Source organism: Sus scrofa, chromosome 15, assembly GCF_054392235.1.
Source record: "Sus scrofa isolate SSC_HxYL_T2T_F1_AM1 chromosome 15, Sscrofa_HxYL_maternal_Yorkshire_Landrace_v2.0, whole genome shotgun sequence".
NCBI classification, from domain to species: domain Eukaryota; kingdom Metazoa; phylum Chordata; class Mammalia; order Artiodactyla; family Suidae; genus Sus; species Sus scrofa.
Window position 1 is genome coordinate 106,798,364 of NC_139397.1, and position 14,689 is coordinate 106,813,052.

At 35.4% G+C, this 14,689-nt stretch overlaps 1 long non-coding RNA gene across 15 annotated transcripts in view; it reads left to right on the forward strand.

Moving 5' to 3' along the window:
- The window catches only part of LOC106506297 (uncharacterized), a 476,882-nt gene that overhangs the window by 404,274 nt on the left and 57,919 nt on the right, over positions 1 to 14,689 (forward strand). The window contains exon 5 of one of the 15 annotated variants that reach the window (XR_014829352.1): positions 5,426 to 5,548. The exons of the other annotated variants lie outside the window; for them this stretch is intronic. This is a non-coding gene — a long non-coding RNA (uncharacterized LOC106506297). Of the gene's footprint in view, positions 1 to 5,425; positions 5,549 to 14,689 lie in introns of those variants that run through there. 15 annotated transcript variants of the gene reach the window in all.

Consider the following 14,689-nt stretch of genomic DNA (forward strand, 5'->3'; position numbering starts at 1 on the left):
TAGGGCCAAGAGTTCTTGACTTGTATATGAGCTAACCTGTGTATTTGCTCCATAGCAATTGCATCAATTGCATCAATTGGAGACGTATAACTGTATAATTCACACTTTATCACTAGGCCAAATGAATTAAGCTACTTTAATACAGAAGCCTATTTGCAGAATGGCTGTGAGCAAGCGGAAATCTACAGTTTCTATCACCAGTGTTTTCTTATGTTAATCATTTTTGCCCAGAAAGCACTCCTTAAATTTGACATAAGTCCTTTGTCCTATTTGGAAAAATATTTGGAAAAAGCTTTCATGTACTTTAGTCCATATCCAATCTCATTCAGGGTCTTTAACAGAGAAAATAAATCCAGATCACTTAATGTTCCATCACAGGTCTAATTATCTGTGTTTTAGATGCTATTTAATCCATTTGCTTCATGGAACTTTCAACTGATTATCTTTTTCATCTTTTTCACAGAACCATAAATGTACATAGAACCCATACTTAATATATTAGAATGATTATTTCATGCTTTCTATAGGCAATAGTTTTGGGTATACATTTAAGTAATGTACTTAATTGTGAAATTCCTGTGATGGATCACAGAATGAATCTTTCTTTTTATTTGCTCTTGCCTGCATTGTCTCTTCCTGTTCTTGCACATAACTAGAAATACACCATCTGTGACTTATACAGTTTGTTGTTTAAGTTATTACTAAATTTCCTTTTCTGTTTCTTGTTTCTGAATCAGTGAACCAAAGTGATTGTAGTGTAAATCCTGACATCTTTTTTTTCTTTTTTGTAATGCAAGTGCCTAACTTTGATTGCTGAGACATCTACTTCAAAGAGGCATCCACTTCAAAGAGGCATCTACTTCAAAGATGGCTATCTTGAATAAACACATTTTATTAATCTAGTCATTGGCTAGACTAGATTAAAAACCAGGTGGCCTTCCCCCACTGAGGCTCCTTTGTTTGAGTGATCTTGGTTGATTTCCATAACTGACCATTTGGGCTACCTGCCTTTTCTCTTCCTTGCTTTAAAATCCCACTCTCATATTTTAAATTCAGTAATAAGTAGTGAGTCTACAAAACCCTAGGCTTCCATCTTCAACCTCAATAAAAGCAGAAACCCAGGTCAGTACTCTCTCCACTAAGACCTTGCTATGTAGCCCCAGGTGTGCTAAGTAATATCCAGATCTTGTAAGTAATACATTTTTTTTTTAAGTTTCCTGATGGTTATTGCCACAGGGCATCTTGCAATCATAATAAGAATCCTAAGGATCCATCCAGCCACAACATTTGCTTTGATAGGCTGAGATCAGCACAAAAAACTGGCATAGTCAACAAGACTGCAAGATTGCCTTTTCATTTAACCAAAAGGGATGCCTTTTACCTGCAAATTATTAACCACCTAACTCAGATGGGTAACACTGGGGAAGTAACACTGCTTGTTGAGGTTCTGTGCTGATGCTCTGTGCTTTCAGATATCATCTTTGTCACATGCTATATGTAGTATCCAATTCAAAATATTGGGGCTGCCATAATGACCCGAAGATCTTCCCAGAGCAGTGTGATCAAGGCCATATGGTCTAATGAGATGATCAGACCATTATTTATAAAAGTCTATTTTAAAATAGCTAATAATTTATAAAAATTATTATATGCCTCAAGATCAAGGAGAGGTAAGGAGGGTGGATTGAATTGAAAGGCTGTAGTCACTGCCTGAAGAAATGGTCTCATCAAAAGGCATGAGGAGGAGTTTCTGTTGTGGCTCAGTGGTTAACAAATCTGACTAGTAACCATGAGGTTGTGGGTTCGATCCCTGGCCTCGCTCAGTGGGTTAAGGATCCAGTGTTGTCATGAGCTGAGATGTAGGTTGCAGACATGGCTCAGATACGCACTGCTGTGGCTCTGGCGTAGGCTGGTGTCTACAGCTCTGATTCAACCCCTAGCCTGGGAACCTCCATATGCCACAGGTGTGGCCCTAGAAAAGATACACACACACACACACACACACACACACACACACACACGGCATGTGGAAAGAATTCTCATAGGTGAGGAGGATGGGAGACCTCCATCTGTGAACCCTGAGTTGGTGGGTCATTTCTGGACTAGTCCTAACTCAGAAAAACTAAACAGCCTTGAAATGGAAATGAATAGCATCATCAGTGGGAAAATACAATAGAAGCCTATGCTCATTTCATTCAGTATCGTGGGTGTTCATTCCCTGATCCAATGGGATAGTGTAGGCTCAACCACTGGCAAGATGTTGCTAAAAGAAAAAATCAAAAAAGAACAAATACAAATGTTTTAAATATCTGGAGCCAGCACCTCCAAAGAACCCTGAGGAGGTATTGCAACTCCATGTGTAAATGCAAAGTCCCATGGAAGCTCTCTAGGCTTTGTTCAGTGTTAGGCATACCATCAAGCCAAGGCTCTGGAATTACACTCCAGAAACCTAGGGACTTTCCCTAGAGACTATGTGTGATAGTGCAAGTGGAAGCAGACTCCAATTCCACACAAGTAGATTGGGACCCTCTGAAAAGGAAAGTCACCACCCAGCAAGAGGGGTCACAGTGATGCTATCCAAACTTTTCCAGTAATAACACAAAAGACAACAGGAGAAAATCAAGAAGTAGAAACTGAGATCAAAAAAAGTTACCTGAAATTCGAAACTTTCTTAAAGATTTTATGCAGCAGGAAGGAAAGAGAGGAGCTAAATGGCCATCGTGGAGTTTTTCTTTGTTTGGAAAAGGTTCTCGGTTGTTAATCATGGCTGCCAAAATGCTTTAACTGGCCTGCATCTCTGAAGACCTTAAAATCTATAACTTTCTTAAAGATTCACCCAGGCCATATGCTTGCTTCGTGATTTACCACAGATCCTGAGTCCCCTTGGCCTTTCCCCGAATGGGGCATATGAGTCCTATCTTCCTCTCTAAAAATGTACTTTGCTTTAATAAATTTGTAAAATGTCGGCTGTTCCAATGCTTTGTTACAGTGAGACAGGGACTGAGGAAACTGTGACAATATCATGTCTGCATGTTTACAAATGTTTATGTATGTACATTAGGTATATACAATTATTTTTCTTCTCTACCTCCAAATGGTATTACCAAAATTAATTCATAAAAGAACTCTGTTTGTCTTAAAAATAGGCTCTTATAAATTAACTATTCCTTAAACTCAGAAATATAAAAACTAACCCAAATGTTTTTCAAGTTTACATGACCTAGGATAAGTTTTGGTAACTAAAATCTAGTTTATGTTTGCTTTAATTAAAATAGGTATATTTTCAGAGTTACCAGCATTGAATATAATGTACAAACTACTTATAGTTTACCTGAGTTTTCTAGCCAAATAAATTCATGTTATCTCTATTATAAAAATCTATCATCAAGAAAAGTTCTTTGGAATGATGACTGACTTTTTCTATTATCTAATGAAGTTTTCACAGGTAATCTAAACAGAATTATTGGAAGCAAATGATATCAATAGATGTAAGTAGGAACAGTTTTTAGGTGAACTTTTTAGCAACAATTTTATGTTATAGTATATGTATTTAAAAATGGTTTTCCAAATCTTTGGTAACTTCCAGGTTTAGACTTGCTGATTTGAAATAAATGATGGCACTTCATTGAATATCTAGATCACTTCCAAATAAGATAAACTACTAAAATTTTAATTGCCAAATGTGTCTAAGTTTACCTACTTTTAACCTTTTATTAAAAAGGAACTGAATAATAGGAAGTCTATTAATAAACACGGAACTAAAAATCTGAAATGTTATAAATCACAATTCCAGTTATCATCTTGAAATGTCATATGTCAGAAATAACAATTCTTTTATCAACATGGTCATTTTTAGGTCGTCATTTATAGAAAGGTTTTTTTTTTGTTTTTCATTTTTTTTTAAAATCTAATGCTTTTGCAAAGGTGCTTCATCTTCAGGGCGATTCATGGAAAGGACTCTAACAAGTACATATTTCTGCTAACTTTCAGATCATACCACTGAACCAGGTAAGAATTTACAGAACTCTAAGAAAAAAATGGATTCATTAAACGGCTAACAAAAGATCAAGAATTAATTACACAGGACTGAATAAACTGAGGAGCATAATTATAATATTTTATAACTTTTTTTGAAAACTTGCTAGTTTTTTAATCTTTTGTTTTCCAGATTTAAGGAAACATTTTCTCTTAAGCTAACTATGATTTATAGCAATTTGTTAAAATACACCTTTGTGAACAAAAATGACCATGATCGCTCATGTATGGACAATATTTGCGCCTGTTGCTATATGGCCACTCAGAAAGATTATCAGAGACATTCAAACTGCTAACCAAGAAAATCTACCAGATTACTGCTGCCTGTCCTCACTCCATCTGAAGATGCTTTGAACTTGACATCTAGAAATCTCTACTGGCTACCCTTTAGACTCAGATTGGGTGTATAGTCTGCTCCAACCATTAACCATTCAATGCTCTGCCCTTGAATTTTAGCATATCAAGGATCATATCAGTTCTTTCACCATGGACTCTGAGGACTTTAGTATTAATTCGGGGTCGTATTGTGTTCCATATTTAGTTTGTGAGGTACCTCCGTAATGTTTTCCATAGTGGCTGTACCAATTTACATTACTACTAACAGTGTAGGAGGGTACCCTTTTCTCCACACCCTCTCCAGCATTTGTTATTTGTGGACTTGTTTTTGTTTTGTTTTGTTTTGTCTTTTTGCCATTTCTTGGGCTGCTCCCGCGGCATATGGAGGTTCCCAGGCTAGGGGTCCAATCGGAGCTATAGCCACCAGCCTATGCCAGAGCCACAGCAACACGGGATCCGAGCCGCGTCTGCAACCTACACCACAGCTCACGGCAATGCTGGATCGTTAACCCACTGAGCAAGGGCAGGGATCAAACCGGCAACCTCATGGCTCCTAGTCGGATTCGTTAACCACTGCGCCACTATGGGAACTCCAATGTTGGCTTGTTAATGATGGCCATTCTGACAGGTGTGAGGTGGTACGTCACAGTAGCTTTGATCTGCATTTTTTTTTTTTAATAATTATGTGGAGCATTTTTCATGTGCCTGTTAACCATCTGTGTGTTTTCGTGTTTTTTTGTTTTTTTGGTTTTTTTTTTGCTGTTGAGTGTATAAGTTGTTTGTATATTTTCTTGTATATTTTAGAGATTAAACCCTTGTAAGTTGCACCATTTGAAACTGTTTTCTCTCATTCTGTAGGTTGTCTTTTTGTTTTTTTATGGTTCCTTTGCTCTGCAAATGCTTGTCAGTTTGATTAGGTCCCATTGATTTATTGCTGCTTTTATTTCTGTTGCCTTGGGATTCTGACCTAAGAAAATAGCAGTCCCACTCTTTGACATATATCTGGACAAAACTTTCCTTTAAAAAGACACATGCACCCATATTTTCATTGCAGCACTATTCACAATAACCAAGACATGGAAACAACCTAAATGTCCATCAAAAGATGAATGGATTAAGAAGATATGGCATATATACATGATGGAATACCACTCAGCCATAAAAAAGAACAAAATAATGCCATTTGCAGCAACATGGATGAAACTAGAAACTCTCATACTGAATGAAGTAAGTCAGAAAGAGAAAGACAAATTCCATATGATATCACTTATATCTGGAATCTAATATATGGTACAGATGATTCTTGCCACAGAAAAAAACCTCATGGACTTGGAGAACTGACTTGTGGGGTTAATAGATGCAAACTATTGCCTTTGGAATGGATAAGCAATGAGATCCTGCTGTATAGCACTGGAAACTATATCTAGTCATTTATGATGGAGAATGATGGAGGATAATGTGAGAAAAAGAATGTACATATGCATATGCGACAGAGTCACTTTGCTATGCAGTAGAAAATTGACATAATACTGTAAACCAACTATAATGGAAAAAATAAAGATCATTTAAAAAAAATTACAAGGACCCCAATTAAAAAAACAAAAAGATTAATTCTGCTTACTTCTAGTTCCTTATCTGCCTAGTCCTACAACAGGCCAGGCATAAAATATAGGACCCTCCAGGACTATTTCACCTTAACATTAATGCAGGCTGAGGGCAAGTGGGGGCAGGAAGTAGCCATCTTTGGGTATCTCTAGAATGAAATGTTGTGACTTTCCTTGCTGGAAGTTTCAAGCCATCCCATGGAGCAACATTAAGATCAAAACCCTGGTTATCCTTTTTATTTTTTTTTTATTTATTTATTTATTTTTTGTCTTTTTTGTCTTTTGTCTTTTTGTCTGTTGTTGTTGCTATTTCTTGGGCCGCTCCCGCGGCATATGGAGGTTCCCAGGCTAGGGGTTGAATCGGAGCTGTAGCCACCGGCCTACGCCAGAGCCACAGCAACGTGGGATCCAAGCCGCGTCTGCGACCTACACCACAGCTCACGGCAACGCCGGATCGTTAACCCACTGAGCAAGGGCAGGGACCGAACCCGCAACCTCATGGTTCCTAGTCGGATTCGTTAACCACTGCGCCACGACGGGAACTCCTGGTTATCCTTTTTAAAGATTACCTTGCTTTTCCTAGTTACACTAATAAAAACAAAAATCTAGTTTTTGTTTTAGGAAAAAAAAGTTCCTGTAAGTAAATATTTTCCCTATATTTTACTTGAGTAGAGGGAAGAAGAGGCAGAAAAAATGAAAAAAAGAATAAATTGAGATTTGTGTGGAGCCTAAGTAACTTGAACTATGAACACAGAAGTGGATCTTTACCATTAATAATTATGTTGCTATCTTGGGGAGAGGAAAGATGAAGTTAGGGTTGAAAACAACTCAGGATTGACCAGAGATGAAAGTGCTAATTCCAATGAGTTTGGACAATAAGATGCAGAAATACTTGAAAGTTTCATTTTCCTTATGCTGTGTCTTGGGACTCTCAGATCAGAAGCCAGCATCTCTAGATTAAACATCATAACAGCTGGGACAAAGAAACTCCTCACAGAAGGGCCACCCTAAAAATCAGGAATGAAAAAATGCTAGAGGAATAAACACAACAATATTCCTCAGGAAAATATATCTTGCCAATAGGTGGGAATTGGCCTTGTGTCATACTTGGTATATTTTTTCTTCCATTGAAATAAAGACATTTTTTCTTTTAAAAAAATAAAGCAAAAGTGTTGAGATAAAAGAGAAAATGGAACTTTTTTTTTAGGGCCGCTCCCGCAGCATATGGAGACTAGGGGTCGAATTGGAGCTACAGCTGCCAGCCTACACCACAGCCACAGCAACGTGGGACCTGAGCCACGTCTGTGACCTACACCACAGCTCACAGCAACGCCAGATCCTTAACCTACTGAGCGAGGCCAAGGATTGAACCTGCAACCTCATGGTTTCTAGTTGGATGTGTTTCTGCTGGACCATGATGGGAAGGCCTTAAAATTTTTTTTAATTAGAAGAATTTATTATAAGACTAGTGTAATGCAGCTAATGCAGATTTAAGAAGATAATAAGAAAGACTGATGAAGGATCCCAATTGAAACATTAGAAAAAGAACTAAAATGAAGCTAAAGAAAAGAAACAGGGAATGTAAATCCATAGATATTGAAATAATTTAATAGAAAACAGTACAATGTAGTCTAAACCAATTGGCCAAAAGCTTCTTTAGAAATGCTAATTAGACATATGCATACTGAGGTATATGGAATGACTGGCCAATGGGGACCTGCCATATAGCACAGAGAACTCTACCCAATATTCTGTGATAATCTGTGGGGAAAAAACCTAAAGAGAATGGATGTGTGTACATGTATAACTGAATCACTGCTGTACAGCAGAAATTATCACCACATTATAAATCAGCCATACTTTGATAACACTTTAAAAAATGAAAGAAAAAAAAGAAGAAACACCAATTAGATGGTCTCAACAAATCTGACAAAAGAACTGAGATAGCAAAATTATGTAATATTTATTTGACAAAATAGATATAACTCCAGAAAAAGAAGATAAAAGAATAAAGGAATTATAAAATATTATGAGCAATACTATGGCAATAAGTTAGAAAACCTAGAAAAAATAGATTATTTCCTATCAAATTATAAATTATCAAGAATGACTTCAAAAACAAAGTAATCACTGAATAATAATAATTACAGAAAACAATCAGAAAGATATTTAGAAATCTCCCGTTAAGAGAGCCATAAGACTCTTACTGTTTTATAATTGAACTCTTTAAAATTTTTTTCTTAATTTTTTTTTATTTTCCCACTGTACAGCAAGGGGGTCAGGTTATCCTTACATGTATACACTACAATTACATTTTTTCCCCCACCCTTTCTTCTGTTGCAACATGAGTATCTAGACAAAGTTCTTAGTGCTATTCAGCAGGATCTCCTTGTAAATCTATTCTAAGTTGTGTCTGATAAGCCCAAACTCCCGATCCCTCCCACTCCCTCCCTCTCCCATCAGGCAGCCACAAGTCTCTTCTCCAAGTCCATGATTTTCTTTTCTGAGGAGATGTTCATTTGTGCTGGATATTAGATTCCAGTTGTAAGTGATATCATATGGTATTTGTCTTTGTCTTTTTGACTTATTTCACTCAGTATGAGATTCCCTAGTTCCATCCATGTTGCTGCAAATGGCATTATGTCATTCTTTTTTATGGCTGAGTAGTATTCCATTGTGTATATATACCACCTCTTCCGAATCCAATCATCTGTCGATGGACATTTGGATTGTTTCCATGTCCTGGCTATTGTGAATAGTGCTGCAATGAACATGCGGGTGCACGTGTCTCTTTTAAGTAGAGTTTTGTCTGGATAGATGCCCAAGAGTGGGATTGCGGGGTCATATGGAAGTTCTATGGATAGATTTCTAAGGTATCTCCAAACTGTTCTCCATAGTGGCTGTACCAGTTTACATTCCCACCAACAGTGCAGGAGGGTTCCCTTTTCTCCACAGCCCCTCCAGCACTTGTTATTTGTGGATTTATTAATAATGATGGCCATTCTGACTGGGGTGAGGTGGTATCTCATGGTAGTTTTGATTTGCATTTCTCTTATAATCAGTGATGTTGAGTGTTTTTTCATGTGTTTGTTGGCCATCTGTATATCTTCTTTGGAGAAATGTCTACTCAGGTCTTTTGCCCATTTTTCCATTGATTGATTGGCTTTTTTGCTGTTGAGTTGTATAAGTTGTTTATATATTCTAGAGATTAAGCCCTTGTCGGTTGCATCATTTGAAACTATTTTCTCCCATTCTGTAAGTTGTCTTTTTGTTTTCTTTTTGGTTTCTTTTGCTGTGCAAAAGCTTTTCAGTTTGATGAGGTCCCATGGGTTTATTTTTGCTCTAATTTCTATTGCTTTGGGAGACTGACCTGAGAAAATATTCATGATGTTGATGTCAGAGAGTGTTTTGCCTATGTTTTCTTCTAGGAGTTTGATGGTGTCCTGTTGTATATTTAAGTCTTTCAGCCATTTTGAGTTTATTTTTGTGCATGGTATGAGGGTGTGTTCTAGTTTCATTGCTTTGCGTGCAGCAGTCCAGGTTTCCCAGCAAGGCTTGCTGAATAGACTTTCTTTTTCCCATTTTATGTTCTTGCCTCCCTTGTCAAAGATTAATTGACCATAGGTGTCAGGGTTTATTTCCGGATTCTCTATTCTGTTCCATCGGTCTGTCTGTCTGTTTTGATACCAGTACCACACTGTTTTGCTGACTGTGGCTTTGTAGTATTTCTTGAAGTCTGGGAGAGTGATGCCTCCTGCTTGGTTTTTGTTTCTCAGGATTGCTTTGGCGATTCTGGGTCTTTTGTTGTTCCATATAAATGTTTGGATTGTTTGTTCTAGTTCTGTGAAAAATGTCATGGGTAATTTGATAGGGATTGCATTGAATCTGTAGAGTGCTTTGGGTAGTATGGCCATTTTTACAATATTGATTTTCCCAATCCAGGAACATGGAATATCTTTCCATTTCTTTACATCTTCTTTGATTTCTTTGATTAAGGTTTTATAGTCCTCGGCATATAGGTCCTTTACCTCCTTGGTCAGGTGTATTCCAAGGTATTTGATTTTGTGAGGTGCAATTTTAAAAGGTATCGTATTTTTGTATTCCTTTTCTAATAGTTCATTGCTGGTATACAGAAATGCAACTGACTTCTGAATGTTAATCTTCTATCCTGCTACTTTGCTGAATTTATTAATCAGTTCAAGGAGTTTTGGGGTTGAGTCCTTAGGGTTTTCTAGGTATAGTATCATGTCATCTGCATACAGTGACAGTTTGATCTCTTCTCTTCCTATATGGATGCCTTTTATTTCTTTTGTTTGTCTAATTGCTGTGGCTAGGACTTCCAAAACTATGTTGAAGGAACTCTTTAAAATTTAAAGCTCTATGTAATATGAAGTATTCTAGGTCATAGAGAAACTGAATGTTTCTCATGTCATTTTATATATTTACCATAACTTTCATATTATAACATGTTAAGAAATTCTAGAATAATTCACTTAGTACTATTAACATTCTAAATACATTATATAAAAAAATAAATGTCCATAATGTGAAAAGAATAACAAAAAAATAGAATTTAGACAAAAATATGTTTGGTTCAAAGTTAGGACATCAATCTTAAGTATTTACATATATACATTAAAAAAGAAAAACTATATGCCAAAAAGTATTTGCTATAATTCTGTTTCCAATTTCAGTTAAATTTCTAAACTTCATTAAGAAAATAGAAATGGAAGGAAACTACTCAAAAATAATGAAGAATTTTGGGAGTTCCTGTTGTGGTTCACTGGGTTAAGAACTCAACTAGTATCCATGAGTATGTGATTTTGATCCCTGGCCTCACTCAGTGGGTTAAGGATCCAGCATTGCCACAAGCTGTGCGGTAAGTTGCAGATGCAGCTCAGATCCCATGTTGCTGTGGCTGTGGCAAAGGCTGGCAGCTGCAGCTCAGATTTGACCCTAGCCCAGGAACTTCCATATGCCACAGGTATGGTTATAAAAAATAAAAAATAATGAAAAAATAATAAAAATAATTATTTGACCCTAGCCCAGGAACTTCCATATGCCACAGGTATGGTTGTAAAAAGGAAAAAATAATGAAAAAAATAATTAAAAAATAATGAAAAAAATAATTAAAAAATAATGAAGAGTATTCACTAACACTTGTAAATAATCCAGCACACAACATAAAAAATAGTGAAATGCTGAGATAATTAAAATAATAAGAATATGTGTTGTCTATTATCATGATATTTTTCAAGATTATTTTTGGTGTTTTAGATATGCACTGTCCAGTATAGTAGTAGCTGCTGTTTATATGTGACCATTTATTTTTTATTTATTTAATTTTTATCTTTCCTAGGGCCGTACCCGTGGCATATGAAGGTTCCCAGGCTAGGAGTCCAATCAGAGCTGTAGCTGCCGACCTACGCTAGGGCCACGGCTACGCGGGATCTGAGCCTCGTCTGCAACCTATACTACAGCTCACGGTAATACTGGATCCTTAACCCACTGAGCAAGACCAGGGATCAAACCCACAACCTCATAGTTCCTAGTCAGATTCATTAACCACTGAGGCATGACGGGAACTCCTATACGTGACCATTTAAATTTAAATTAATTAAAATCAAATGAAACTAAAAAGTCAGTTCTACAGTCGTACTAGCTGTGTGTGCCTAGTAACTACCTATTGCCAGTGAAGGTTTAAAACGTTTACATTACTGCAGAAAGTCCTTTTGGTTTTGTTCTAGATAATGTGACAAAACAATAAAAAATAAAACAAGTGTATATGTTAAAAAAGGGAAAGAAACTTACTCTTAGATCTAGATAAATTGAATGTATACTTAGAAAATTAAAGAAACCGTGAGTATATCAATGAGAAAATTTATTGATTATTTAAACTAATACATAAAAGTCAGTATAGTTTTTTATCTCTACTAACAATTGCCATCAAGAAATGGAAATAAAAATACCCTCTTATGGTACAAATAATCAATATATAAATAGTAAATGATAAAATGTCTATAAATAAATTTTATGGAAAAAATGGAAAGCCTATATAATTTCTTTTTTACAATCTGTCCCAAATGGAGAAACCATGTAGCCAAATAAAAGTCATTATAAAATTAATAATTTCAAGCAATCCCATAATAACATGACTTTACCTTACATTTTATATAGATTTTTTTTTCTTTTTCTTTTTCTTTTTAAGGCTCTACCTGTAGCATATGGAAGTTCCTGGGCCAAGGTTGAATCCTAGCTACAGCTGTTGCCTCTGCCATAGCCATGGCAATGCCAGATCTGAGCTGCATCTGCAACCTACACCACAGCCACAGCAATACCAGATACTTACTCCACTGAGCCAGGCCAGGGATTAAACCTGCCTCCTCACAGAGACAACATTGGATCCTTAACCCACAATGGGAACTCTTAAGTAGGTGTTTATGGTTCAGAAAAATTACACCTAGTAAAATTCTGAAGAATAATTGGAAGAGGACGTTTTACTCTTACGTATTAGATATTAAATTTTAGTATGAAAACATTGTATGCAGAAGAAAATGTATTGTTATATCAAGGCACACAGTAACTAGTGGAAAATATACAAAGCAGTTCAGATATAAATCCTATTAAGGAACCTAATATAGTATTATAAAGGAAATATTTAATTCACTGGGAAATAGATTATTTAATAAATGGATGAGGTTGATAATCGGCTAACAGAAGAAAAGCCAGATACCTACTTCATTATTTAAAAATCAATGTCAATGAAGTGAACATTTAAATAAAGAAAATAACAAATATTCTATAAGCATAATAGTAGAAAAATGGAGGGTTTTTTGTTTTATGGCAAAAGATACCACAAAATAACTAAAGACAAATAAATCATAGGCTAAAAGATTGTATCTTAATATAATCTATAAAAAGCTAGTATCTCCTATAAATATTTCTGATAAATTGATGTAAGAAAAAACAAATATCAAGCTATAAAAATGGCAGTTTTAGACATGGTTAGTAGCCATCCAATATTCACCAAATACTGCTAACTTGTATTTCTCAGCCCTACTGAAACTGAGATTGGTGCTATGAGACTAGTTAGTGTAAAAAGAACTGAAGGCTATTATTTGGAATCTAAGGCTGCTATGAGCTAATATGCCTCCTTTGGAAGCTCCCTTGGAACAAATATTGCAGGTGGTTCAAATACACCATTAAAGAACATTTTTTAGTCTGAGTCTCTTGAGTGACTGTGGATCTGGGCCTACTGCTAACCTACTTTGGACATGTAACATAATTGAGAAATTTTTCCTGTGTTATGCCTTCAAAGTTTCTGAGTTAATATATTACCACAGCATATCCTAAATTATCCTAATACAATGGAAAATATAACATCATAAAAAATGTTTTTAACTTCACTCAAGGGAATGCAAATTAAAGCAATAATTAAATAATATTTTTGCCTTCAGATTTACCAAACTTTACAATTTGGTAATATCCAGTGGTATAACACATTGGGGGAAGTGAAATTCTCTTTCATTTTCTTACCTGATTTGCTACAATTTTTTTAAAAAGTAATTTGTAATATCTATTAAACAAAATAAATATACATAGTCTTTAACCTAGCATTGCCACTTTTTTAAAAGGTCCTATAGAATATCATATAAAAATAAAAGCAATAGTAATTAAATGCAGACACAGACAAAGATGTTTGTTGTAAGCAACATGATTGCAATATAAAACTAAAAACTATAATAATGGGAATACCCATCAATTGAAGAAAGACTGAACAAAACTTCTCACCTAGGAATGGTCAATATATTTGTCAAGGGTTGTTTTTTTTTTATGTTACAGTGTACTATTTGGGATCCATATTTTTGTAAAAGAAAATAATAACCTTTACATGTGCATATACTTAATATATTCATATGAATGAAGTATGAAAGAATATACAAAAGACTCTTGAAGCTTATTAATTCAAGGTTGTGGGAAAGGAAATGTATGCATGGAGATGATTATCTTCACACATTTTTGCTTCTTTCACTTGAGACTATATGCCCGTACTAATATTTTGATGAAAGAATAATACTAGTCAACTTAAAGATTACAAGAAGGAGAGTTTTTTACATAAAGAGACAGTGATATAATTTATTATTTCATAATTGGTAATTAGCTGCAAAAATCTTTCTCAAGATTTCCATCATTTGATTTTACATATGTTGCATAAAAATAGAGATGGGTTCTAATTATGTTTAAAATAAAATACATCAATAAGTAAAGTATCTTAATGTTATGTTAATATAATCAAATTCAGCATCAACAACTTAAGTGAAAATCATTGAACCAAAACTTGTTCCCTGTAATTTTTACCTATTGTTCAGTTTCCTTGTAAGAAGAGGGAAATATTATCTCCCAGAGGGAGCCTTCAATTATTTAAAGATAGCTGTTACTGATTATCTGCTTTTCTTTCTTAAACATTCTCAAGTTCAAGCCCTCTCTTCAGCCCTCAGATTACATATTTCAACACTTACATTTTCTCAAGATGCTTTCATTTGTCAATGGTCCCCTTCAGAATGAGGCAACAAGGACTAAACACAGTACTCCAGATGTAGCCTAACCAGCTGGAGTTCACGTTTGGCTTAGTTCCTCCCTTTGTTTTCAAATAAAACAGAATAAAGATAGATATTAAGGCAGACTAAGGCAGACTAAATAAAAACCTCTATCAC